The following is a 27660-nucleotide window of genomic DNA, read 5'->3' as shown; positions in this document are numbered from 1 at the left end:
GCACCAGAGACCCCCGGCATGAATCCGATGCATAAAAAATGCATTTACAGGCAACTTCATTACCGCCAAGGCAATGAAGGGGTTATATACCCGTGCCAGGCTTATTGCGGGTAGCGGGGTGGGTGAAGGTGGTATTTGGCCCTGGGTGGGTGTTTAGGCCTTGCGGGGGGTTGCGGGATGACTTAACCTCTTCTTTAACTTAGCGGTTAATACCGCTAAGGTAATGAAGGGGTTAATCCCTCCCGCTATCCCCCCTCCCGGTAGGCCTAAACACCCATCCTTGGGGCCAATACCCCGTTCACTCACCCCCGCTACCCACAATAAACAAAAATACACATAACAGCCCCACTGGCCACCTCCTAGGTCCCTAATAAACCATTACAATATTCATAAAACCATTATTTTTTTTACACACAGGATTAATACCGCAGTCCAGCAGGGGTCCCCGGTGGTCCAGATGGGTGTCCGCAGGTTCCACAGTTCATCCTGGGGGGTGCCCACCGGTGTCTGGGGGACTTCGGGTTGTCCCCGCTAGGCTCTGTGGGCCTCCAGGTGGTCCCCGCGGGTGTCCGTGGGCACCAATGGCGTCCACGCGGTTGTCTGGGAGCTTTCAGGTGGTTCCCACAGGTGTCTAGGGGCCCTCGGGTGGTTCCCACGGGTGTCTGGGGGGCCCTCGGGTGGCCCTGTGGGTGCCTGGGGCCCCCACAGCTGTGGGGCCACCAGTTCTTCCCCGCAGGTGTCCTTCGTGGGTCCTCAGGTGGTCCCTGTGGTTGTCCTTGGGTTGTCCTTGGGTTGTCCCCGTGGGTCCCCGCTGGCCTGCTGTACCAATCCTGTATTTAAAAAAACAAAAACATGGCCTACATTTACATGAATACAGCTCCCCCCACCCCACCAAACACATACAGCACAGTAATGGGCACAATAACTATTATCCAGGCACGTGCTCATCTCTCCATCTTTACTATACAGACTTGCACAGACGATAGTTGCGAGCTGTGACTCCCAGACAGGCAGAAAGCTGCAGTGATACCCAGGGGGAGGGGGAGAGACCTCTGATTGCTTCCTCCTCTCCTGCAGCATCTCCCCCAGTGTATCATCCCATACAGGAGTCACAGCATGGGGGGGGGGGGGGGGGGGAGGGTCCCATCCTATATGGCAGAGGAAGGATAGCAGTGCCTGTCCTACCCCTCCTTGTCACATGGGATTAGGGCTATGTTATTCAGTGAGGGGTTGTATGTTTGTATTAGTAGGGACAGGCAAGGCCGGAGCCAGATGGGGTTCTCCTGCCTCTGTCCCCCCTGTCTCCTGACCCTTCCTGTAGCCGGACATACAGAATATGGATAACAGAAGGGGAAATAAAACTAAGAGGAGCCGGCAGGAGAAGGCCGTGTCATATCTATTCTTATTACCGTATTTCCTCGATTCTAGGACGCACTTTTTTCCCCTATTTTCACAGGCTGAAAAAGGTCTGCGTTTTAGAATCGATGTATTTAAAAAAAAAATCCGCTAGGGGGCGCTGCTGCAGATGCCGGCCAGGATATTCACAGTGTGCATGAACATCACATGGCTGCGATCATCCCCCTCCCCTCCCCTCCCCCCCCATTCTCTCCCCCTCCCCTCCCCTTCCCCCCCTCCCCTCCCCTTCCCCCCCTCCCCTTCCCCTCCCCATGAGGTGCAGAGGGATCGGAGAGGTCTGTCAGGGCACATCAACATTGCCCAGAAGCCCCCGCCCTCCGAATCCCCGTGTGAAATGCAGGAGGTGCAGAGGTAGCTGTGTCTTTCTGGATGTGTTTGTGTGTCTCTCTCTCTGTGTCTCTGTATGTGTTTGTCACTCTGTGTGTGTGTGTGTGTGTGTGTGTGTGTGTGTGTCTCTATCTCGGTGTGTTTGTCTCTGTATGTGTCTGTGTGTGTCTCTCTCTGTCTGTGTGTGTCTCTGTATGTGTTTGTCACGGTATGTGTGTGTGTGTTTGTCACTGTATGTGTGTGTGTGTTTGTCTCTGTATGTGTCTGTGTGTGTGTGCGTGTGTGTGTGTGTGTCTGTGTGTGTGTGTGTTTGTCTCTGTATGTGTCTGTGTGTGTGTGTGTGTTTGTCACTGTGTGTGTGTGTGTGTGTGTGTGTGTGTGTGTCTCTCTCTGTCTGTGTGTGTCTCTGTATGTGTTTGTCAGTGTGTGTGTGTGTGTGTGTGTGTGTGTGTGTGTGTGTGTGTGTGTGTGTGTGTGTGTGTGTGTGTGTGTGTCTCTGCTAGCAAAAGCAGGATAGGAGATTGTTAGAACATGTTCTTTTTACTTTAAGGAAAGCAATGAGTACAGGAATAAAAAGGTACTTGGTAACATCATAATAAGGGCCACTAAATGTAAATGGCTCGTGTGTTTATTTATCCCGGACACCTTCCTGCCCGTCCTGTTCTTACTGCTCTCTCATGCTCCCCTCTCTCACTGCTTTGAAATCTGATGCTGGCTGCTCTAACAGCAAAGGGGTTAAGAAAAATCCCCCCCACACTGCCACTGCCCCTGCCATATCTGTCTCTCTCTGGTCTGTGTGTGCCCCCCCCCCCCCCCCATCCTCTCCCCCATCCCTCCAATCTCTCCCCCTTCCCTCCCATTCTCCCCCTTCCCTCCCATTCTCCCCCCCCTTCCCTCCCATTCTCTCCCCCCCCCTTTCCCTCCCATTCTCTCCCCCCCCCTTCCCTCCCATTCTCACCCCCCCCCTTCCCTCCCATTCTCTCCCCCCCCTTCCCTCCCATTCTCACCCCCTTCCCTCCCATTCTCCCCCCCCCTTCCCTCCCATTCTCTCCCCCCCCTTCCCTCCCCTTCCCTCCCCCCCCTTCCCTCCCATTCTCTCCCTCCCATTCTCTCCCCCCCCCTTCTCTCCCCCCCCTTCCCTCCCATTCTCTCCCCCCTTCCCTCCCATTCTCTCCCCCCCTTCCCTCCCATTCTCTCCCCCCTTCCCTCCCATTCTCTCCCCCCCTTCCCTCACATTCTCTCCCCCCCTTCCCTCCCATTCTCTCCCCCCCTTCCCTCCCATTCTCTCCCTCCCATTCTCTCCCCCTTCCTTCACATTATCTCTCCCCCTTCCCTCACATTATCTCTCCCCCTTCCCTCACATTCTCTCCCCCTTCCCTCGCATTCTCTCCCCCCCCCCTTTCCCTCACATTCTCTCCCCCCCCTTCCCTCACATTCTCTCCCCCCCCTTCCCTCACATTCTCTCCCCCCCCTTCCCTCACATTCTCTCCCCCCCCTTCCCTCACATTTTCTCTCCCCCCCTTCCCTCACATTCTCTCCCCCCCCTTCCTTCACATTCTCTCCCCCCCCTTCCCTCACATTCTCTCCCCCCCCATTCCCTCACATTCTCTCCCCCCCCCTTCCCTCACATTCTCTCCCCCCCCCTTCCCTCACATTCTCTCCCCCCCCTTCCCTCACATTCTCTCCCCCCCCTTCCCTCACATTCTCTCCCCCCCTTCCCTCACATTCTCTCCCCCCCCTTCCCTCACATTTTCTCTCCCCCCCTTCCCTCACATTCTCTCCCCCCCCTTCCTTCACATTCTCTCCCCCCCCTTCCCTCACATTCTCTCCCCCCCCCTTCCCTCACATTCTCTCCCCCCCCTTCCCTCACATTCTCTCCCCCCCCTTCCCTCACATTCTCTCCCCCCCTTCCCTCACATTCTCTCCCCCCTTCCCTCACATTCCCTCCCCTCACATTCCCTCCCCCCCCTTCCCTCACATTCCCTCCCCCCTCTTACCTCACATTCCACCCCCCCCCTTCCCTCACATTCCATCCCCCCCTTCCCTCACATTCCATCCCCCCCCTTCCCTCACATTCTCTCCCCCCCTTCCCTCACATTCCATCCCCCCTTCCCTCCCCCCCTTCCCTCACATTCCATCCCCCCCCTTCCCTCACATTCCATCCCCCCCCCTTCCCTCACATTCCATCCCCCCCTTCCCTCACATTCTCTCCCCCCCTTCCATCACATTCCATCCCCCCTTCCCTCCCCCCCTTCCATCACATTCCACCCCCCCCTTCCCTCACATTCCCTCCCCCCCTTCCCTCACATTCCACCCCCCCCTTCCCTCACATTCCACCCCCCCCTTCCCTCACATTCCACCCCCCCCTTCCATCACATTCCCTCCCCCCCTTCCCTCACATTCCATCCCCCCCTTCCCTCACATTCCATCCCCCCCTTCCCTCACATTCCCTCCCCCCCCTTCCCTCACATTCCCTCCCCCCCTTCCCTCCAGTTTCTCTCCCCCCATTCTGCCTGTCGCTCCCCATTCTGTGTCTGCCTCTCTCTCCCCATTGGTTATTGAAGTGTCATGTGACCCTGCTAGTTAAAAAATAAACACAAAAATTCTGCACATTTAATATAGTGGGATTTTTTTTTATTAAATCAAGGGTGCGTCTTACAATCGAGGAAATAGGGTAAATAGTTGTATGGGGTTGTATGTTTGTATTAGTAGGGACAGGCAAGGCCGGAGCCAGATGGGTTCTCCTGCCTCTGTCCCCCCTGTCTCCTGACCCTTCCTGTAGCCGGACATACAGAATATGGATAACAGAAGGGGAAATAAAACTAAGAGGAGCCGGCAGGAGAAGGCCGTGTCATATCTATTCTTATTAAATAGTATTCTCCCCGAGCTGCACTCAGACCTCTCTCCCACACACAGCCACGGGACAGCCCACTAAAGAGACACGGCCCCGCCCCCTGTGATGTCAGCAGGACCTCCTCTCTGTCTAGGCCTGCACAGGGCCAGGGGCCTGCCTCTATCACAGAGGCGGGGCTTGGTGAGGGGGGAAACCCCATGGTCACTACTGGCGCCTGCCCTTACCAGGGCTTACCCCGGCTTACCCCAGTAGTAGAAGGATAGTCGCCCGTTCTGCTTACAGGGGGCGACATACAAATAACAGATCATGGGAATAAGCGCTTCAGACAGAAAGTTACATTGCGGAAGCGTCCCTGCTCCGAGGAGCTTACACTCTAATTGTTAGGAAGAAGTACAGAGACAGTAGGAGGGCGCTGTGGTAAGTGCGCCTGCAGGGGGCCGCCGAGCTTCATGTATCGTGTGTATAGTATTAGCCACGGCGCGGCTACTCATAGGCTTCTCTCAGCCGGTGTGCCTTAAGGTGGCTCTTAAAGGTCATCCCAGAGTGTGGGGCAGCCAGTGAGAAAGGGTTAAGGCGGGAGAGGGCTTTACATACAAAGGGGGTACAACGCACGGGTCGGTAGGGGGAGCATAGGAAGAAATTAGGCTGGGATGTGAGGAGGGGCAGAGGGGGGTAAAGCTGTAAAAGTGAGGAGGAGGAGGAGGATTGGGTGTGAGGTGCGGGGTGTGACAGGAGCCAGGAGAGGGGTTTCAGGAGGGGAGACGCTGAGACAGATTTAGAAAGAGAGCAGGGGCGCGGTTTGGGGCCTGACAGGGATAGTCGGGTTTGTCTGAAGCTCCCTAAGATATACATTTGACTGAGTAATACTAGCCCAAATTCGGACAAAATAATAAATAATTATTTGCTCGGGCCTCCTCCCACCGGGTGATCGCAGGACAATATATATATATATATATATATATATATCACACAACAGCATATATATTACAACCAATACTTTACTTGTGAGCATAGAAGGAACTTGCATATAATAACAGGTGTCCCTCTCTAGAGGCGACACTACCCTACGGCGTCTCGCAGGAGGCAACCTCCTCCACCGGGTGATCCCGCCCCGTGATACCCAGTGACCCCACACAATGTGTCCCTTAAATGATATGGGTGTGTGTGTGACTGCGCAGCCACTAGTCCCGTGTGAGGACTCTGTTGGTGCACTTGTTGTTATGGTTACCTGCCGAGCGCTCCGTGCTCGGGCCTGCAATGGCTTCACAAAGGATCACACGAGCTCCCACACGACATCCAGGATCCCACCGCGTGTGATCCGTCCGGGAGATCCCACCCTGAAGATAGTCCAGCTCTCTTTAAATGGCGGAGACTTGAGGCCCAAGTCTCCTCCGCAGGAAACGCAGCGTCCGCTGTGTCCCAACTATCAAACAGCTAATGGGGCAGGGTCCCTAACCTAGGGCCTGTCCTATAGCACTCAGCTACTGGTGACTCAGGGCTATCTGGGGCCTAGGGGGCTGCTGGCCTAGTGCAGGGAGTCACTGACTCTGCACCCGACCTCCTTCCCTTAGCTGCTCCGGTCACCAACTGTCACCAACTGCCAGCCCGCGAAATGTATCCATCTCCCTGCAGGGACATGCTGCCGCCCTATTGGCTCCCTTGGGACATGTGACGCTGTCCCTGTGCACCCTGGGGGCTGACTGCCCTGTGAGTACCCGAAGGGGCTCTGAGCCCTGACAGGGGACCTGCTACACTTGCGATCCGGGCTATTCCTTTGCTGGCAGTGGCTGTGTGTGTATCGGTGGCTGTGTGTGTGTGTATCGGTGGCTGTGTGTGTATCGGTGGCTGTGTGTGTATCGGTGGCTGTGTGTGTATCGGTGGCTGGTGTGTGTGTATCGGTGGCTGTGTGTGTGTATCGGTGGCTGTGTGTGTGTATCGGTGGCTGTGTGTGTGTATCGGTGGCTGTGTGTGTGTGTATCGGTGGCTGTGTGTGTGTGTATCGGTGGCTGTGTGTGTGTGTATCGGTGGCTGTGTGTGTGTGTATCGGTGGCTGTGTGTGTGTGTATCGGTGGCTGTGTGTGTATCGGTGGCTGTGTGTGTATCGGTGGCTGTGTGTGTGTATCGGTGGCTGTGTGTGTGTGTATCGGTGGCTGTGTGTGTGTGTATCGGTGGCTGTGTGTGTGTGTATCGGTGGCTGTGTGTGTATCGGTGGCTGTGTGTGTGTATCGGTGGCTGTGTGTGTATCGGTGGCTGTGTGTGTGTGTATCGGTGGCTGTGTGTGTGTATCGGTGGCTGTGTGGGTATCGGTGGCTGTGTGGGTATCACCCTGGCGCTCCCTTTGCCCCCTTGGCGCTCCTTTGCCCCCTTGGCGCTCGCCTGCCCCCTGGTGCTACTGGCGCTCCCTTTGCCCCCCCTGGTGCTCCCTTTGCCCTCCCTGGTGCTCCTGGCGCTCCCTTTGCCCCCCCTGGTGCTCCCTTTGCCCCACCTGGCACTCCCCTTTGTCCCCCCCCTGGCTCTCCACTTGCCCCCCTGTCTCTCCCTTTGCCCCCCTGGTGTTCCCTTTGCCCTCCTTGCCCCCCTGACGCTCCCTTTGCCCCCCTGGCTCTCCCTTTGCCCTCCTTGCCCCCCTGGCTCTCCCTTTGCCCCCCTGGTGTTCCCTTTGCCCTCCTTGCCCCCCTGACGCTCCCTTTGCCCCCCTGGCTCTCCTTGCCCCCCATGCTCTCCCTTTGCCCTCCTTGCCCCCCTGGCTCTCCCTTTGCCCCCTGGTGTTCCTTTGCCCTCCTTGCCCCCCTGACTCTCCTTTGCCCCCCTGGCTCTCCCTTTGCCCTCCTTGCCCCCCTGGTGCTCCCTTTGCCCCACCTGGCGCTCCCTTTGCCCCCCCTAGTGCTTCTTTGCCCCCCACCCCCCTGCACTCCCTTTGCCCCCGGTCCCCTTGGTGCGGGAGATAGGTGCATGGGGAGGTGGGGAGCCGCCTGCTCGGATCGTCGGCCTTTCCTCTCTCTCCGCCCCCCTCCAGTCACTCACATCCGTCGCAACAAAGAAGAAAAAAGTTAGAAGTTATGATTGGGTTTCTCAATTTCCCTACTTTTAGATTTTGTGGGGCAGCTACATTCCTCCCTGAGTCACTGGGTTTTATATGATTGTTCAAGAGAAGTTTAAAGGAACGCTTTACTGAACATAGGAGAAACATCTTAAGAGGCTTCCTTGGACATGGGGTTTCACGTCATTTTTAACAGCCCACAATAAAGATATAGGAGATTATCCATTGTCGGTATTGAACACATTAGCCATACAACTATGAGGGGTGACAGGCTTTTAAAACTTAGAAAACAGGAGACCTACTGGATTTTCAAATTACAAACAATGAGTCCAGTGGGTCTGAATGAAGAACTGGATCTTTTAGCTTTTCAGTAATTGTTATCTGTCTCATAAACCATTTATCTATTGAGATTTAAATGATCTCTATTCTTTATCTGATTTTAAATTCTATTTATGAGTGTTTAATATATTATCTATTTCATGTATTGATTTTTTTGTAATCAGTCAGTCAGTTATTCAATTATATATATCTGTGGGTTATATAAGGTGTTTTAAACTGTATAGCTAAATTATTATAATACATATTGATGAATCCATTTGTTTAATAATGACAAACACCGATAAATTCATAAAAGAATGTATTTTTATTCATATTTTATTACATTTTTAAAAAATTTAAAATATTTTTAATTTATCCTATATTGTAATTAATCTTTTTTATATCATGTTTTTTGTTTAAGTATTGTTTTTTTCTTTGTTTGTGACATGAACCAGTCATTTGTATCAATAGCACCAGTCCATTAAGAAAATAGGTTTAATGACCAATATGGAAGTTCATTATCACACTAATTGAGCCATTGCAATTAACTTGGGCTATAAATTAATATGGCACTGGTGCATTGATATCCCTGACGAAGCCTTTTGGTGAAACGCGTAGGAGGAGGAGCAATAGGGTGTTGCTTCCATACAGTGCAGTGGAGTAGAGCTGTTAACACCACACGCTGGGCTCCAGCTGATCAAAAACCTGTTTGCCTGGTGATCGGCAACTAGCAGGAGGAGGAGAGCTGATAGACGAAGCCAGAGACTACCGGGAAGGGTCTGTGCGTCACAGCCGGAAGTGACATCAGACCCGGACACCCGGAGGGCTGTCTGCTATCGTGCGCACCAGCGCATCTGAGCAGCTTGCTACGGAGCAGATTTCGGGACCAAAGAACACTACTGGACACCAACGGACCAAAGTGGATCAAGGGTGAGCATTTTGAGCATTGTCTCAACCCTGGGGTACCCCCTATTTTACCCTAAACCTGCCCGGGCAGTGCACAGATTGCAGGACTGAGACTTACTATCGGGCTACTCCCGTTTTTAACCCTTGGAGACCCATCAAGTGCAATTGCACAAACAGCTTCATCTGCACAGTTTTTACTATTATTATCAATGTATTAATTCTCATGTTGTTGTTGTCCTAGAGGTTTATCCCTGGGACAAGATATATTAATAAAGATATAGAGTTTGACCACAACCCCGTACTGACTGCGCTTCTAACTTTTTTCTTCTTTGTTGCCACGTATATATCAGGGACAGGGGGTTCCCTGTTTTAAAGAAGCTGCACCATTCATTGGGTTGTGTTTGTCTCACTCATATATATATTCTTTTCAGCAATACCCTATACGCACCGGACTGGTTCATGTCACATGTTTTTTGTTTTTTGTTTTTTATTTTTATATATATTTTATTGTCAATCTTGCTTATTGCCCATATTCGTAGTAACATCCATTTGGCGCATTATTATTTTTTGTTTTTTCTTGTACACTCACATCCGTCGCTGACTCTGACCGTACTCCACTTTGTGTGTGTATTGGGGAGAGTATGTTTTTGTATTGGGGGGAGTGTGTGTGTGTGTATCGGTGGCTGTGTGTGTGTATCAGTGGCTGTGTGTGTATGTATCGGTGGCTGTATGTGTGTGTATCGGTGGCTGTGTGTGTGTATCAGTGGCTGTGTGTGTATGTATCGGTGGCTGTATGTGTGTGTATCAGTGGCTGTGTGTGTATCAGTGGCTGTGTGTGTGTGTGTGTGTGTATCGGTGGCTGTGTGTGTATCGGTGGCTGTGTGTGTGTATCGGTGGCTGTGTGGGTAACGGTGGCTGTGTGGGTATCGGTGGCTGTGTGGGTATCGGTGGCTGTGTATGTGTATCGGTGGCTGTGTGTGTGTGTCAGTGGCTGTGTGTGTGTGTCAGTGACTGTGTGTGTATCAGTGGCTGTGTGTGTGTGTATCAGTGTCTGTGTGTGTGTGTATCAGTGTCTGTGTGTGTGTGTATCAGTGGCTGTGTGTGTATCAGTGGCTGTGTGTGTGTGTATCAGTGGCTGTGTGTGTGTGTATCAGTGGCTGATACACACACAGGCACACACAGCCACTGATACACACACACACAGCCACAATACACACACACACACACACACACACACACACAGCCACTGATATGATACACACAGCAACTGATACACACACAGCCACACAGCCACTCTCTTCCCCACACTCTCTCTCCCCCATTCGATCTCTTTCTCTCCCCCCCACTCTCTCTCCTCCCACTCACTCTCTCTCCCCCACTCTATCTCTCTCTCTCTCCCATACTCTCTCTTTCCCCCACTCTCTCTCTCTCTTTCTCTCCCCCACTCTCTCTCTCTCCCCCACTCTCTCTCTCTCCCCCCCTCTCTCTCTCCCCCCTCTCTCTCTCCCCCTTCTCTCCCCCCTCTCTCCCTCCCCCCACTCTCTCTCTCCCCCTCTTTCCCCCCCCTCTCTCCCCCTCTTTCCCCCCTCTCCCCCCTGTCTCTCTCTCCCCCTCTCTCTCTCCCCCCCTGTCTCTCCCCCTCTCTCTCTCCCCCCACCTCTCTCTCTCCCCTCTCTCTCCCCCCACCTCTCTCTTCCCCCACCTCTCTCTCTCCCCCTCCCTCTCTCTCCCCCCCCTCTCTCTCTTCCCCCCTGTCTCTTCCCCTTCCCTCTCCCCTCTCTCTCTCTCTCACCCCGTCTCTCCCCCTCTCTCTCCCCCCACCTCTCTCTCTCCCCTCTCTCTCTCCCCTCTCTCCCCCACCTCTCTCTCTCCCCCACCTCTCTCTCTCCCCCACCTCTCTCTCTCCCCCACCTCTCTCTCTCCCCCACCTCTCTCTCCCCCCCTCCCTCTCACTCCCATACTCTCTCTTTCCCCCACTCTCTCTCTCTCTCCCCACTCTCTCTCCCCTCTCTCCCTCCCCCCACTCTCTCTCTCTCCCCCTCTTTCCCCCCCTCTCTCCACCCCCTCTCTCCACCCCCCTCTCTCTCCCCCCCTCTCTCTCCACCCTCTCCTTCCTGTCTCTCTCTCCCCGTCTCTCTCTCCCCCCGTCTCTCCCCTCTCTCTCTCCCCCACCTCTCTCTCCCCTCTCTCTCTCCCCTCACCTCTCTCTCTCCCCCACCTCTCTCTCCCCCACCTCTCTCTCTCCCCACCTCTCTCTCTCTCCCCCACCTCTCTCTCTCTCCCCCACCTCTCTCTCTCCCCCACCTCTCTCTCTCCCCCACCTCTCTCTCTCCCCCACCTCTCTCTCTCCCCCACCTCTCTCTCCCCCCTCCCTCCCTCTCTCCCCCCCTCCCTCTCTCTCCCCCCCTCTCTCTCTCTTCCCCCCTCTGTCTCTTCCCCTTCCCTCTCCCCTCTCTCTCCCCCCTCTCTCTCTCTCTCTCCCCACCTCTCCCCCCTCTCTCTCTTCCCCCCTCTGTCTCTTCCCCTTCCCTCTCCCCTCTCTCTCTCTCCCCCCCTCTCTCTCTCCCCCCTCTCTCTCTCTCCCCATCTCTCTCTCTCTCTCCCCCCTCTCTCTCTCACCCCCTCTCTCTCCCTGTCACCCTCACCCACTCTCTCTCTGTTTTATCTTATCTTAACTGTCATATACATACACCGAAATAACCTACACTGCTTTCTTCCAGATCTGACTCTCAAGTTTCACACGGGAGACATCGGAAGACAGGTAGAGAACACCTCCCCTCCAGTATAGTACATTGAGGGACTGCGGATCAGGTAAGATCCCTGGCCGGATTGAAAAATAAGGGCCTGTGTCAGAGTTTTAGCAGTTGAGCAACAGAGGAAAGGGCGTATCTTTGTAATATTGTGGAGGAAAAAGCGACAGGTTTTAGATACGTTTTGAATGTGAGAGGAGAATGTGAGAGAGGAGTCGAGTGTGACCCCTAGGCAGCGTGCTTGCGCTACTGGATGTATGAGGCCTGGGACATAGTAAGCACTTTTGTGCTGCTGTTCGCTGTTGCTTGCTGCCGCTCGCTCTACCAGGAGCTTTTTGCTGTCCTGGCAGAGGAGATAGCAAGCGCGCTTGGGAGGCGGGTTGTGGGCGTGTCGGCAGGCAGGGCTAATCTGTCACCGACGTCAATGTCATGCCGCCGACGTCAACGTCACTCCGCCGACGTCAACCTCCCCCATTGAACACTGAGCAGTGGCGGGGATTGGAGAGGTATGGATATAGGGCAGGCCTGCACATCACACGGCCCACGGCCCACGGCGGCGGCTGCTTTCCTCCTCCTGAGCCCCCTCTCCCTGCCCCCGCGAGCCGAGCCCGCTCTATCTGCCCCCGCGAGCCGAGCCCGCTCTCCCTCTTCCCCCCGCGAGCCGAGCCCGCTCTCCCTCCCCCCGCGAGCCAAGCCCGCTCTCCCCTTCCTCCCCGGGGGAGCCGAGCCCGCTCTCAAGTGCGGCACTTTTCCGGTGCCCACTGCTTGCGAGCGCGGCCAGTCCCGCCGTGATCGGAGGCGAGGAGGTGATGTTATGTGCAGGGGGATATGTGCAAGGAAGGGAGGGGGGGTTGATGTACAAGGGAGGGGGGGTTGATGTGCAAGGGGGGTGGTTGATGTGCAAGGGGGAGGGTGTTGTGCAAGGGAAGGGGGGGTTGATGTGCAAGGGAAGGGGGGGTTGATGTGCAAGGGAAGGGGGGGTTGATGTGCAAGGGGGGGTTGATGTTCAAGGGGGGGGGGTGATGTGCAAGGGAAGGGGGGTTGATTTGCAAGGGGGGGTGATGTGAGGTGCAGGGGGCGATGTGAGGTGCAGGGGGGTTATGTGAAGGGGGCACCCAGATAGGCACTTGTCCCTCTTTGTTGGAAGTGCTGCTGTTATTCTCCTTTCTGGAGTCAGTCCTTGAGCTCAGCACCCAGTACGGTAGCCAATCAGAGCGTGGGAACTCCATACCTACTCTGATTGGCTCTAGTATACCATGTGACAGAGGCTTGGGGGAGAAAGGATGTGACGTCAATGAAAACCTGTCACATGGTACGGTAGCCAATCAGAGCGTGGGAACGCCATACCTACTCTGATTGGCTCTAGTATACCATGTGACAGAGGCTTGGGGGAGAAAGGATGTGACGTCAATGAAAACCTGTCACATGGTACTAGAGCCAATCAGAGCGTGGGAACTCCATCCCTACTCTGATTGGCTCTAGTACCATGTGACAGGTTTTCATTGATGTACTGTATGTTAGGGGTTATAGGGGACGGCTTCAAAGACAACAGCTCGCAAACGCCCCCATGTGTTTTTACACGGCATTGCAGTATTGCAGCCAGCGGGAATAAAATGCTTAAATCACAGCCGGGAAAATAACGCAATACACTCCGGGCGAAAACGATACAAAACCGAACATCACCGGGATATTCTGAAATTTGCGGAACTAGCCGAGTTAGAATAAAGTTGGTCGCCTCTGTACATAGGGGTGACTGTGTGTGTGTGTGTGTACGTGTGTGTGTGTGTGTGTGTGTGTGTGTGTGTGTGTGTGTGTGTGTGTGTAGACAGGGGTGAGAGTGTGAGATGTAAACTTAACAAGGACTCCGCAGGGGTTCTCTGGGTGTATGGTGTCAGTGCAAGTGTATGAGAGTGAAGTAGGTGTGTGTCAGTGATGTCACTGTACCTTTTGGCCAATGAAAGTCATGTGGGAGGCTGACTATGGGAGGGCGGACATAGTGTCTATGTGTGTGTCACAGTGGGGCGTACCTCTTGGCCAATGAGAGTCGGGGTGGCCACGGACCAATCAGATTCACCGCATCTAGCACTAACCTTTCGAATTTATATATTAAGATTATTTTCTGGTGCATATAGTAATTTAGATGGTCTCTGCCTGTGGAGGTGATTGTAGATGTATGCAAATAAATATATAAAAATAATGTTATTTACAGATCTCTTTCATCATACATGGCAAAAGTTTGGTAATGCAGTTAATAAAAATATAATTTGTGAGCACATTCACATGTCTCAGGCTGCGGTCCCAGTCAACACTGTGACACGCGCGCCCGGCGGGGTGGCGGCGCGTGCACAGCACTAACCGCGATCTGCGGTCTTCAGGAGAGAGGGAGAGGATGCGACGGGAGGAGGCGTGGTCGGGTTTTTGCGGGGGCGTGGCTATGACCTCACGCAGCTGGTTCGCCCTCATTTGCTGAACCGCCAGCGGGGGCGTGGCCACGGCTCCGTCGCAAGTTCCACACACAATTTTTTTGAGTGTGTGGAATCCTGCAGTACAGCGCGGCTGCTGAGTGTGCGCCGACGCATGTACTCGGCCCTGAGTGACTGGGGGGCCGGTGCTTGTGCGCACAGTGCACACCGTGGCGTGCGCTGTGGCAGTCACTGGGACCGCAGCCTTAGACAGGTCTGCAACCCTGATTTTCACCATTATCTTTTAGCCTACAGTGCTTCCACTGCAGCCAGGGATTCTGGGAAGTAACATGCAAATGATGCATCTTTAGTATTTATCTACCTCAGAGTATACAAAAAAGGTGAATGCACTAATAGCAGGTACGGCAAACACAGGCTTATTTTTAAATGGCGTTCAACAATAATTATGTTGTTTCCATATATAAATACATCTTTGGTGTTATATGACATCATAAGATATGGGAGAATGAAAAGGTTATGACTTTAATGCCTAGTTACAGTGCAACACTAAAATGACTTTGAGCCACCTATTTCCCAGTCCCTTACATAAAACCCATTTGCATATCGTCTGCCCCAAAAGGAATTTGGGCATCAAAACAGGTGCCACCCTGGGTACGGGTACCAATATATATCCATTTGAATAAGTAGTTGCAGTATTTTAAAGGTTAAATGAATGTGGGTCACATCCCACTGTGTTTATCAACAGAAGATGAATTCCTGTGTCACACCTAGTTGCACTAACCCATCCCAAACAATATTTGTGCATCAAAACAGGTACAATTTGAATAACGTAGTTTCAGTATTTGAAGGGATAAAAGCTTTTGGGCCACCTATATCACAGTAGATATTGACAGAGTTGGAGCCTTTGCATAAAGCTTGTATTTAGCCAAAAAAGGTTTGGGGACCAAAACAGGTGGCAAACTAGTCTCAGATGCCAATTTTAAATAATTTCAAGAAGCAGCTGTAGTATTTCAAGGATGAAATGACTTTTGCCTACATATTTCACAAGGGTTCTTTATAGTGTAGAAATTGGTCCTCTATTTAAAGCCCACCATCAATTTTGCCTGGCTCCAAAATGATTTGGCCATCAGAACAGATGGCTGTAATTATCTGCAGGTTTCCAAGAGCAAGTCACTTTTGCCCATGTACAGTATTTTACATTCTACTGTATATCCACAAATGTACTGGGTCAGGCAGTTATGTTTTTTCCCCAGTTTATATCAACACAGGGTACCTATGTGTAATTATTTGAATTTATGAAAACTTTAAAAGGAACTTATGTATTTTGCTGTTTTAATTTATAAGATGTCTGTAAAGTCAACGCATAATACTGCATCAATTTATGGTTCACCTACGTGTTTAAAAGGCTTTCAAGAAATGATTATTTTTACAGTACTTCGTACTCTCTTTGCTTACTAAAAGTATCATTCATATCTGTTCTGTATTAAATGTGCATTGCTTACCAGTTATATTAATATACGTGTAGTTAGAGCTACTGTATGAAACTCGGATACACGTGACCAGTTCGGCACATGTTTTGATGCCAATACCCTTTTTGGGCCCGGCTAAATACAGGTTTTATGTAAGGGATCCCCTTCTTTCGATAGCCACTGTACAGTAGGTGGTCCAAAGTCATTTAACCCTTGGAAAAATACAATCACTTATTCAAATTGTTTAAAAAAAAAAAAAAAAAATAGGCACCTGTGTCCAATTTAACAACTGTTATTGATGCCCATACTCTTTTTTTGGGGGGCAGGCAAGATAGGGGTTACATAGGGGATCTCCCTTTGTGCATAACCACTGTGAAATAGGTGACTCAAAGCGATTAACCCATGGAAACACTGCAGCTACTTATTCAAATGAGTAAATATTGGCACCCATTCTCAGTTTAGCAGCCAGTTTGATGCCCAAATCTCTTTTGGGCCCAGATAAATACAAATGGGTTTCATGTAAGGTTTTATGCTTGTGGAATAGGTGTCCCAAAATCATTTATCCCTTGAAATACTACAGCTATGTATTAAATTTGTTATGATTGTAGCAAACAAGTGTCTAAGGGTATACCAATATAATGGTTACTCATTCAATTACGCCGTGGCACTCCGGCCACCCGGGGATTTTACGCATACAGTATGATTACAGACCTCCACATCTGATATATTTGCGGGAAGGCCTCCTACGGCCACCACACGGCGGGGGCTAAAATCTTGCCTCAAAGCCCTTGCGTCCGGACTTCACAAACATGGTGGGACAATTTGACAAAAAAAAAATGGAACAGGGCACCCCAGGTCTTATCTCAGCAGCGCCTCCAGATGTAACGGGTATTCCCCCACCCAATCGCAGTTATAGTGTGGGTGCGGAGAACATACAGTGTAACCAGGTGTGGTGCTTTACCTGTTAAGCTCACAGGAGGGCTGAGCTTCCGCTACGGGGAACCTGGGGCAATTATATTAAGAGTAATCCTGTACTTGGTGCGGTGCAATTATATTAAGAGTAACCCTGTACTCGGTGCAGCGACTCCACCTGCGATGGTTCCCAGCAGAGCAGGAATTGTTCCTCGCAGGACACATACAAATACTCGCACACCGTGTGTATGATAACCAATACCTTTTACTTGAGAACATACGACACATATACCATCAACAGAATAACAGGTGTCCCTCTCTAGAGGAGACACTAACCAAGGCGTCTCACCGGACGCTTCCCCCAACACCGGGTGATCCTACCCCGTGTCCAATAATTCCCCACCCAATGTCCCGCACTCTTGCAGAGAGAGGATATGGGTGACTGCGCAGTCACTAAGGAAACTAATGGGCCCGTTGGTGCACTTGTAGATCTAAAGTACCTGCCGAGCACTCCCATGCTCGGATCTGCAACTGGCTTTGCAAAGGATCCGACGACCGAAGAACACCGGAACCACCTCCAGGACGATCCCACTCGGATGATTGCTGCAGCCGCAATGAAAACCTCCGCCCAACTCGCTGCACGGATGTGCAGCGTCCGCTGAGTCCCTAACTGACTCTTAAGAACTACGGTGACACTCGCTGTACTATAGGCCGTCCCTACAGCACAGCAACCTTGAATGGCTTTTGGGGAAAACTCCTGGGGGCTTATGGGGTCGCCTATCCTATGCAGGTGGGTCCCTGACCCCCTGCACCCCCACTACCTCTCCCGTACCCACCCGGGTCCCCTCTGACTCACTCCTACCTAACCTCTCCTAATCCTGGCTGCAACGCACTGCAACCTGACACTATGCCCTCTTGTCCGCCCTCACAGCACTGACCGCTGTGACCGGACAATAAGGCACCTCACGAACCTAAGGGCAGTGTCCCTAACCTAGGGCCATCCCTTATCAATTACCCACTAGCCTGGTGGTGAGTTGGGGCCTACCTGGGATATGGGGGACCTACCTGGTGCAGGAGCTTTACTTGCTCCCTACACCCTTCCTGCTCCCTCCTAGCTCCCAGCTCCAACTGACGTTCTGCCGCGCGCGAAATGTATTTATTCTCCCCCTCTAGGGAGATCCTAAGCCCTATTGGCTCCCTGGCATCACGTGGGGTGCGCAGAGGCTCATGGGACTCGTAGTCCCTGCCTAGAGCCTTCCCTGGTAGGCTTGGGTTTCGCGGGCTCATCCCTGCGCATGCGCGAGCTCTCCTGCTGGCCACCGCACCTAGGTCTACTCTGCGCATGCGCGAACCACAAGAAGATGGCGGCGCCCTCGCCACCCGGCTTCGGGAGCGCCGGGAGCCCTGCAACGCGATCGCGGTCTTGGTAACCGGCCGCACGTGTCCCCAGCAACTCCCGAGCAGGAGCCTGACCGCCCTCACCCTTGCGATCGGCTGGCGGGGCCGCCATTGGACTCGGCGGCACCCGCGATCGCCAGCAAGGTGAGGGGGGTGCTGACAGGCAGGGGGGACCTGGCTACATAAGGCTCGTGTTTTTATCTCGTTAGTCTTGTTGGTCTCCCGCAGCTTGGCGAGTGAAAAAGTTAGTGTCGCCTCGCTCACTGGGTTTAGAACAGTGGGAATGGGTGGACGGGTAAAAATGAAAATAATAAAGAGAAAAAAGAAGGGTTTTATCTTGGGTTGAAGCCCATGTACATCTTTGGCCGTTGACTCTGCTTATGGGGTAATTGTGGTATGCAGAGTCTAATAGTGTATATGCTCGGGGTGCACTGTGGTACCTGAGATCATTTGTCTGTACATCGCACGATCTTGTCACTACATTTCCAGCATGTGCCATTTACGTCGTACGTCTTACATCCTGAAGAAAATGTCCTTATCCTGTGACTACTATATAAAAACATCGAGTTAACTTGAGCATCTTAAACATAATATACTTTTTTTTAATTATTTTTTTATGGTAAGTAATACTTTGGTTTTAACTTGCATTCTATAAAAACCCAAACTCTTAGATAATATAAAGAAAATAAGTGCTTACAGCGCTAATGCTTAAAACAATATAGTAAAAATAAATACTAAAGTGATTACACAAACAAGCCTCTATATTAAAGGTCTAGGCTACCTAGAAACTATGACCGATACAGGTCAACATAAACACATAGAAAACACAAAATAACTGGCGCCTAGATTTACCATTCACCACCTAAGGGGATCACAGATCAAATATCAGATCAGTCCTTAGTGCCCAATCAATATCAGATGATTCTTGATTGATGTCTCATAACGTGGAAATAAACAAAGAAAAAAATCATAGTGCAACACTGGTATACACAATCAAACTAAAAAGGACCACAACAACTTACAAACACACACTCACATAACACAGACTGACTGAAAAAACTGGTGCTATTTAATACTAACAATAAAAACCTATAAAAGATAAAACAATTGTCTAAATAGACATGAGGAACATGAACTGTGGAGATCCCACCCGGTGATGTAAAAATGGGAATCCTACTCACGACAGGGCGGCCAACAAACAGCGCTGATAGAAACTTTGTCTCTCCCTCCGTGCTGGATCCCAATCTGGGGACTCCACAGTGTACTTTCAGGGCTCAGACGTCGCCGTCACGCTAGCTGTTGTCCTGATCGCAGACCCGCTGGTCACGTCGCATCCAGATGACGTCACTCGCATGCATATATATATTATGCATATTTATCATATCCCCTCCCCAAACCCCCTCTCTAATTTCTCTCACCCCCCTCTAACCCTCCTTTCTCTATATTCCCTTCTCCCCCCTTTTCACTTGCGTTGCGCTGCTGATCTTAAGTAGTCTCTTCTTTTTCAGGTGCTGCGATAAATCCACTTCACTTAAATACTCCATGAGGATAGGGTGACCAGATTTAAAAAATTAAAAACCGGGACACCTTAAAAAATAATTTTTTAAACAAATGACATCACGTGACGCCCCCCGTTGCCATAACAACAAGACACTCTGATGCCCCTGCAGTGTTAGTGTGTATAGAGGTGGGGGCTTTGCTTGGGCCCTTCAACTCTTACAGCCAGAGCATTATTGGCCAGGAATGCCCAGTTCGGAGGGGATTACTACTTCAAAATGTATTTGATTCGTAACAACATCAAAAAACTCTAATACCAATAACTAACAACCACAGACAATGATAATCTAAACCATCAAATAAAATGTCTACGGCCCTTGTTCAAGCATGTTTGCGGTACTTACCAGATAAATCAGTGCCTGCAATCCACGACTGTATCCGCCTCTCCGAGCGTCTGAAAGCAATCCAGCGTTCCTGGTGTGTGGCTGAAGAGGTGAGGGACTCCCTCCTCTCAAACGGAAAAGAAGAGCAAAAAATAGAGTTGGAACATACCTATCATACAGGGATGAGAGAGAGAGACAGAGAATGAGAGAGAGACAGAGAATGAGAGAGAGACAGAGAATGAGAGAGAGACAGAGAATGAGAGAGACACAGAGAGAGAGAGAGACACAGGGGCCTATTAAGTAAGCGTCGATAAGGCTGCGTCTATAGTATTTCAGACGGAGGGAAGGCACACACGCTGCAATACACTTGCTGAAGCCTGAGCTTTTTTATGGCTTTGCAGGGTATGCAGCGGGCGCGATTTGGGGGCGTGGCAATGAATATTTGGAGGCGTGGCAATAACGTTCCGGCGCGGACGTCACTTCCCTACCTCACATCCCGATCCACCGGTATTTTTTCAGATGCAGCATCTGAAGCACTGTGCAGACAAGAAGAAAAATGCACACAATGCGCACCAGAGATTAAAATATAGTAAATTATTTATTAATAAAACAAGAAATAACCGAGGGGGATCCAACCCCACCTCAGTACTTTCTTCTCGTTGCTATTGCCACACTATACGTCCTGACGCCGGAAGGGAAGTTGGTACGCGACCAAGACGAGACACCGGATTTACAGTGGAACCACAACATACCACAGATTGCTGGAGGACCACACTGCGAGGGGCGCAGCCTATCGAGTTTCCCGGTCATCGTCCAAAGTCTGGAGCTGCGGAGTGACTTCCGGATTACCACGGAGCCCGAGCCTGTCTCACACAATGCTTTTACCAAACGGATGTTTGTGAGTTTGCTATTTTTATCTTGTCCAGGAAATGAAATTGTTAAACCGAATTTACACATGGAGCGGGCGCTTTCTCTTCTTTTTTTTGTTTAGATATCTATCGAGGAGGTGGTTGTTTCCCTGAAGAGAGCTGCCAGGGCTCCAGAGGACGCCCGAATTGGATCCTTTTATGATTGAGTTATAACATAGCTATTAGAGCTAGGTTTCTGGACTTTTATTGTGTTTAGGCATAGTGTTTATTATTATTTCATTACAGCTACTTTTTAGTAATTGCACTGTTATTAATTCTGACCACTAATTCTCACTGCCATTATAATCTCTCTCTAGCCACAACCAAATTGCTATATCAGCTATATTATTTATTGGTTATACCAGGGGAGCACAAACTTTTGCAGCTCGCCCCCCTGCCTTCCCTCTGCTGGTGCTCGCGCCCCCCCCCCCCCCTTACCTTGATGCGGCGTAATTTAACATACTGTGCTATATGTATGCACACACAGCTGTCTCTTACACATACAAATACTGTTTTTACATCCCTATACATCAATAGGGACCACAAAGTATCCACACACTTTTAGTTGTGCTACAAACTGTCACATTTCCACACCCACCCACACCATTTATATCCACTCCCACTCCACACACACCTTTTGTAAAGCACTGTATATACTGTGGGCTCTCCATTCATTTTCATTCACACTGATACACATACACACTCTTTCATCACTTGCTTTAAGGAACCTTTTGACACCTCTAGGCATAAAACACATCCACACCGGGGGAAGGACCAGCACAGATAACATTCCAAGAGACACATTTTTTAAGTATACCTTTTGCTTGCTTCATTCATTGTAACATCGCCGGAAGAAGATATCAGTGTATCTCGAAAGCTCGCACAAATAAAAGCATTTCGTTAGCCACAGAACGGTATCATCTATTTATTTTTTGATTATTGAAGCTCGGCTAACACGGTACTGATACCTCTATATATATATTGCGCGCGCACACACACACATATAACGTTTTATCCAACTTTTTGATTTATCATTTGTAGAGAAAATGAACAATGCCGCCAGAAGTGCTATTTTTCAAAATGTAACATCTCTACTAATTAGTGTAAAATGATACTTCATATAAAGCAGGTTATGGGACCCATTATAAAATGACCTTCATGTTTCTTATCACATCCCAGTATATGGATACTTTCTATTATCACAAGCTGCTAACATGTGACAGGGCTCAGAGTCTGAGCCCAGAATGTGACATACAGAACATTCTCATTCTAAATTTCAAAAAATATTGTGTTGATTTCTGACCTGACTGCCGTGGTTACAGCTCAACCACTCTGTTCTACTGTATGTCACCACTTTCTGCCACAACCAGCTGACAGTGGATCTGCAAGGAGTTCAACGCTCATTGGCATCACATCTGTGGCTTGGTTGACGTATCATTTCTCCAGCTTTTTATTGTATTGTTTTTAAATAGATTATATTTATTTAGTTGAATAGATATTTATTTAGTTTAATAGATATTTATTTAGTTTAATAGATTATATTTCTAAGTTTAATAAGTTATATTTCTTAGTTTAATAAGTTATATTTCTTAGTTTAATAAATTATATTTCTTAGTTTAATAAGTTATATTTCTTAGTTTAATAAATTATATTTCTTAGTTTAATAAGTTATATTTCTTAGTTTAATAAGTTATATTTGTTAGTTTAATAAATTATATTTCTTAGTTTAATAAGTTATATTTGTTAGTTAATAGATTATATTTGTTAGCACAGTAGATTATATTTACTAGTATTTAAGTCTACCCCTCAGTGCCCCATTAGGACCCGTGCGCATATTTCACATCTTTTCGGAGTTGCTTATTTTTTAGACCCTCGGAGCCGAAACCTAAAGGGGTCAGCTAAGAAAGTTCGGATCAAGAGGAGCCGCACAGCTTAAAGAAAGAACATTTCCAAGGGAGATGGAGACAATTTGGGTAAGATCTGATTAAAGGACATCCTTTGAGGAAGGAAAGGGTGACGGGGGAGTCTAAGAGGGGGGTGAGAGAGCAAGGTGGTGTGTCAGATTGGGGCAGAGCAAGAGAACGCAAAAATGATGGGGATTTGCTGCACACCAAAAAAAAACAATAAGTAGTGATACTTTTACCGGTGCCCCTTAGTCTCAGGGAAGACCGGCATTTCGTCCAATGGATACAATATGATTGATGGGAAAGGGCACACGGATTTGAATAAAAAAAGATAATTTATTGTGCCACAGACTACAATGTTTCGGCTGCTGGCCTTTCTTTGCTGGATTTAGTGGGTTTAGCCACTTTACCTGAGAAAGACCAGCAGGCCAAAATGTTGTTGTCTATGGCAGTGCAAGAGAAAACAGGTTGGGGGGGTGGGTTCTCGCAAAGACGCCGACCCATGGGTGAGTATCTCCGGTGGAAACTAGTCCTGGACCCCGGGAAAGCTGTCTGTGGCCCATACAAGCTGAGTAACATGTAGAAAGGACACATGTATGTTCAGAATGAGTTAGCATGGTATTTTGAGAGGCACCATAGCAGGTCAGTGCAAGTCAGTGCAGAGCACTGCAAGGTCAGTCAATATGAGGAAGGGTCCGATGGAGGAGTTGGAGGGTCCCAGAATATCTCTTAAAGCAGGGGTGCGCAAATCGAGGGGCACGACATTTTCTTGGGAGGAGGGGCTCGGCGCTTACAGAGGCCCCTCGCTCTTACCCACAGCATTTAAATTAAATGCCGGAGATCGCGCGCAAGGCCTCTGTAAGTTCCCTTTCCTTGTCTCCGGCGGCTTCTGGCGACAGCAACGTGGCGTCACATCATGTGGCATTGCCATAGCAACGTGATATCACATGACGTCGTTACATCAGAACGTCGGAGACAAGGTGGGGAAGGTGGAGGGGGGAGCAGGGGGAAAGGTTGTGCAACCCTGTCTTAAAGCATTGCCTTGCATACAGATCAGAGGCCAAGAATGGATATGGATATCCGATGTGAAGCCGGAAATAAGACAGAAAAGACCGTTTCGGGGGAAGAAGGTGAGTGATGAAATAGCCGTCACTGTGTAACTCTTCCAATTACCTGCAACTTCATGCAGAGAAATAGCAACGCTTGTTTTTAACGTGCTAAGCGCCTAATGGGGAATTCAACTGCTGAGAGGTTAAGGGAGTTACTAACCCAAACTCAGCGACGTTTCTGTGTCTCTGTGATAACTCCCCCAGGACATGCTTGAAAACCAGAGGTAACTCAATGTATTTTTGATAAATAGAAACATGACCTTCTGGGGTGGGGTATATAATGGGTACTGGGCCTGGTGAGGTGGGTATAACGGGTACTGGGCCTGGTGAGGTGGGTATAACGAGTACTGGGCCTGGGGAGGGGCGTATAACAGGGTACTGGGCCTTGGGAGGGTTGTATAACTGGGTACTGGGCCTGGGGAGGTGGGTATAACGGGTATTTGCCCTGTGGAGGGCGGTATAACGTGGTATTGGGGATGGGGTATAAGTGGCACAGGAGCTCTTGCGATACAGAGTATCACTGTCCCTGGTTACAAACACTTCATGTCTCCTGCAGATCAGGACACGCACGAAGGTGGTGCCCTTTGTGCCACCAGACGACGAGGCGGGCTACGAGGCGGACGACGAGGCATACGACAAAGCGGGCGTCAAGTGGAACAATGAGGTGGGCTACAAGGCGGCCGATGACGCAGACGTGGTGTACGATGACCAAGGAGCATACGACAGGTGTGGCCGGATCTGCTGCTTAACCTTTTTTAGGCGGAGAAGACCCCGGGAGCAGGTAGGAGAATACTGCTGCGGCCAAGTTTATTCGAGCATTTGCCCGTTCTTGGCCGCAGCAGTAGCCCGGGCGCGCGCCGAAGCAGCGGAAGAGCGCCCTCCGATCGGGGCGCTCTCCCTCGCGCTGCCGGGTCCGCCGGGTCCCCCGGAATCTCTGCCGCCGTCCCGCGATCCCTCGGGGAGCCCTGGACGCGCGTGCAGGGGGCGCAGGCTCCAGAAGACGCGTGACCGCGCGTCATGTCGAGGGGCGGCCACTAGCAAGCCGGGAAATTGATGCGCAATAAAGCGTGTCGGTAGTGTACGAGAGTGGAACAATGAGGTGGGCTACAAGGCGGCCGATGACGCAAACGTGGTGTACGATGACCAAGGAGCATACGACAGGTGTGGCCGGATCTGCTGCTTCACCTTTTTTAGGCGGAGGAGAAGACCCCGGGAGCAGGTAGGAGAATACGAGAGGTGCGGACAGATCTGCTGCTTCACCTTTTTTAGGCGGAGAAGAAGCCAGGAGCAGGTAGCAGAGGAGCCAGGGCGTAGATACAGGGGTATTCTAGGGGCCCTGAGAAGTTGGTTTGACCACAGGAGAGGCAGATAAGATCAGGAAGGCTGAGGGAGGGGCAGGTACTAGAGGGAGATAGGGATATTGGGCGTGAGAGGGTGAGAGAACAAGGAGCAGGGCCGGAGCACGGGTTTCATGTGCCCGAGGCGAAACTTAAAATTTGTGCCCCAGTTGTATAAAAAATAATAAGATAAATAAAATAATAAAATAAACAGTGGCGTAGCTATCGGGGCTGCAGGGGGTGCGACCGCACCCCAGCGCGACGCAAAATAAAAATAAAAGGGCGCCAAAATACTGGATAAAAAAAAGAATAATAATTTTAAAAAAAATATAAATAAATGAAATAATAAGAGGAAAAAATAATAATGATTATTAATGCGCCCCTAGGAGCTCTGCGCGCTAGGCGACCGCCTAATGGACGGTCGGCCCTGCGAGGTATGCGGGAGGAAAAGGGGTGAATGGGATAGATATGCAGGGGGATGGGGGAGCAGGTGAGTTATACACAGGGGCACAAGGGCCCCATCACCCGCATCTCTATATACTGAGTGTGCCCCTGTGTATAACAACTCTGATCTGTGCTGCTCCATCTGATCTCACTGCGCAGTGATCCAGGGACCATCCGATCGCCATTTAATGGGGTCAGGAAGGAATTTTTTCCCCCATTGCACAGCAGGGGTTATGTTTCGCCTTCCTCTGGATCCCAGCAACAAACTGCCCTTTGTGCATGAATTATCAGTGAGATCTTTATACACCCTGCATTGGTCTTCACCCCTTTGCTGCCGGAGGGGCCTGCAGTGCATTGCTCTGCGTGTTACTATATCGCTCTGCAATGTGCTGCAGGCCCCTCCCAGCAAAGAGATTAATTATTTAAATAAAATACTCTCTTTAATCAAACCTATGTGTAGTGTCTTTTCTACCCGTTGTATCTATTGCTAACAGCTCAGTGATTCTTCCCCAGGACGCTGCACTAGTGTCACGCTGCCAAGCCCGGGTGTGAGGGAGATTTATAGGGTCACATATACACTTCTGCCAAAACACTAGTGCAAACAGGAAGCCCCTCTGAACTCATATCTTTTATTACACAAAACGGTATCTAAAAAGGTAAAAATAACATACATGGGATTCTGCTACAAATATCTCTCTAATTACAAACCAATTAGCAAATCATTCAGATTAGAGTCAAGCGAAAAGAAAGGGTTAAGTATCTCATGTACAGTATATGCAGTGTAGGCTGTTCTGCAGCATTACATGCAGGGGACAACGTTTAGGGGATATAAGTAATGCTGATCTCAGAGCTGACCGGCTGACCTGCTCTACCGGCTGACCGGCTGACCTGCTCTACTGGCTGACCGGCTTCTCTTCTTTCAGCTAAAGGACCTGAATTGTGGCCCCTGTATCTCCCAATTAAACGTTTTATTGGCATATTCTTGTTTGACTCGTTCTATACAGACATTTTCTATATATTCATTGTGGGATTTGATAACATCTGTAAGATCTCTCAGAATATCACATTCTGTACGTTTGTGCTGAAGATTTTTCCATTCTCAATTTACTTAATATTAGTTTTTGGCATCAATTATTTATATCGAGTCCAAAATACCTTTATACAGAATGCTGTTCCCTTTAGTCCGCAAATGCTGCTTCATTAAAGCCCATGGGTGGCACTTTATGCATTCTCAAACTTTTAGGCAACATCCCTAATGTCCAAAAGTGGGATTAAATCTGTGCATATTTAAATGGTTAATTTTCTTACTCAGACTACTAGATCCCTCCCCAAATATATCCGTTTCACATAAAAGTGTGTGCGCTTCTCCTTCCGTCTAACTGGCACGTCGTCCTTACGGGCGACACTCCTTGCAACTCAACGCTGCCCTCCAGTGGCAAAAGAAATAAGATACATTTACTATACTCGTCTGGCAGCTGCTCCCGTATAAGGTGGGTAACTCTGTATTGGGGGTCTTGGTAGACTATATTTTATACTTATGTCGGATAGATGAGGAATTAATATTCCTAACGGGTTATTGTGAGAGGCCTTAGATCTTATCCTATATGCACGCAGCCCTCGCCTCTCTGACCTTGAACACGTACTTCAATCTGATTTTTTGAGACTTGAAACTGGATTTCTTAAAACAAACTGATTTTAAACACTGACAAGACTGTAACAATGGTATTTGGGACCAGAGCTAAATTGCTAAAGCTGCCAATGACAGAGCTTCAGATAAAAACCAGCTCTAATACCATCCTAGCCCCTGTTACTGGTTTGAAATATCTGGGCATATAGTTCAACTCCCATTTAACATTTGGGTTGCACATTGATACCCTGACATCCAAATCCTATGCCAAACTAGGTGTACTTTACAGGAACACATCCTCCCTAAGGCCCTCATGCAGTAATCGCCTACAGCGATTCAGAAAGCCCAGAGAAGCTGGCGATTAGAGCAAAAATAACCGTTTTTTTTTTTTGCCGGAAAATAAATAAATAAATAAATAAAATCGGCAGACGCGCGGTGATAAGCCACTTTTCGGCACTGATCGCCAGTTTTTCAAACACGCTCAATTCTATAAGCCCTGATCAGCTTATTGCGGCTGATCGCCACTTTAAAATTGCTGTTTCTTCTCCAAATTGTCCAGCCACAAAAGTTGGCAAGAAGGTGGGGTGAAGCTGCGATGAAAATAAAATGCATGTGTCCCAGAGCTGATATCCATTAAT

The 27660-nt window shown here is 49.8% G+C and overlaps 1 long non-coding RNA gene across 1 annotated transcript; it reads right to left on the bottom strand.

Moving 5' to 3' along the window:
- Positions 1-390: 390 nt before the first annotated feature.
- On the bottom strand, positions 391-19179 carry LOC142467279 (uncharacterized). Its single transcript, XR_012788337.1, has 2 exons — positions 18254-19179; positions 391-830 (listed from the first exon to the last, which is right to left on the bottom strand). It is a non-coding gene; the product is annotated as an uncharacterized LOC142467279 (long non-coding RNA).
- Between the last annotated feature and the right edge of the window lie 8481 nt (positions 19180-27660).

Source organism: Ascaphus truei, chromosome 16 (genome assembly GCF_040206685.1).
Source record: "Ascaphus truei isolate aAscTru1 chromosome 16, aAscTru1.hap1, whole genome shotgun sequence".
NCBI classification, from domain to species: Eukaryota; Metazoa; Chordata; class Amphibia; order Anura; family Ascaphidae; genus Ascaphus; species Ascaphus truei.
This window is presented reverse-complemented; position numbering and strand designations above follow the sequence as displayed.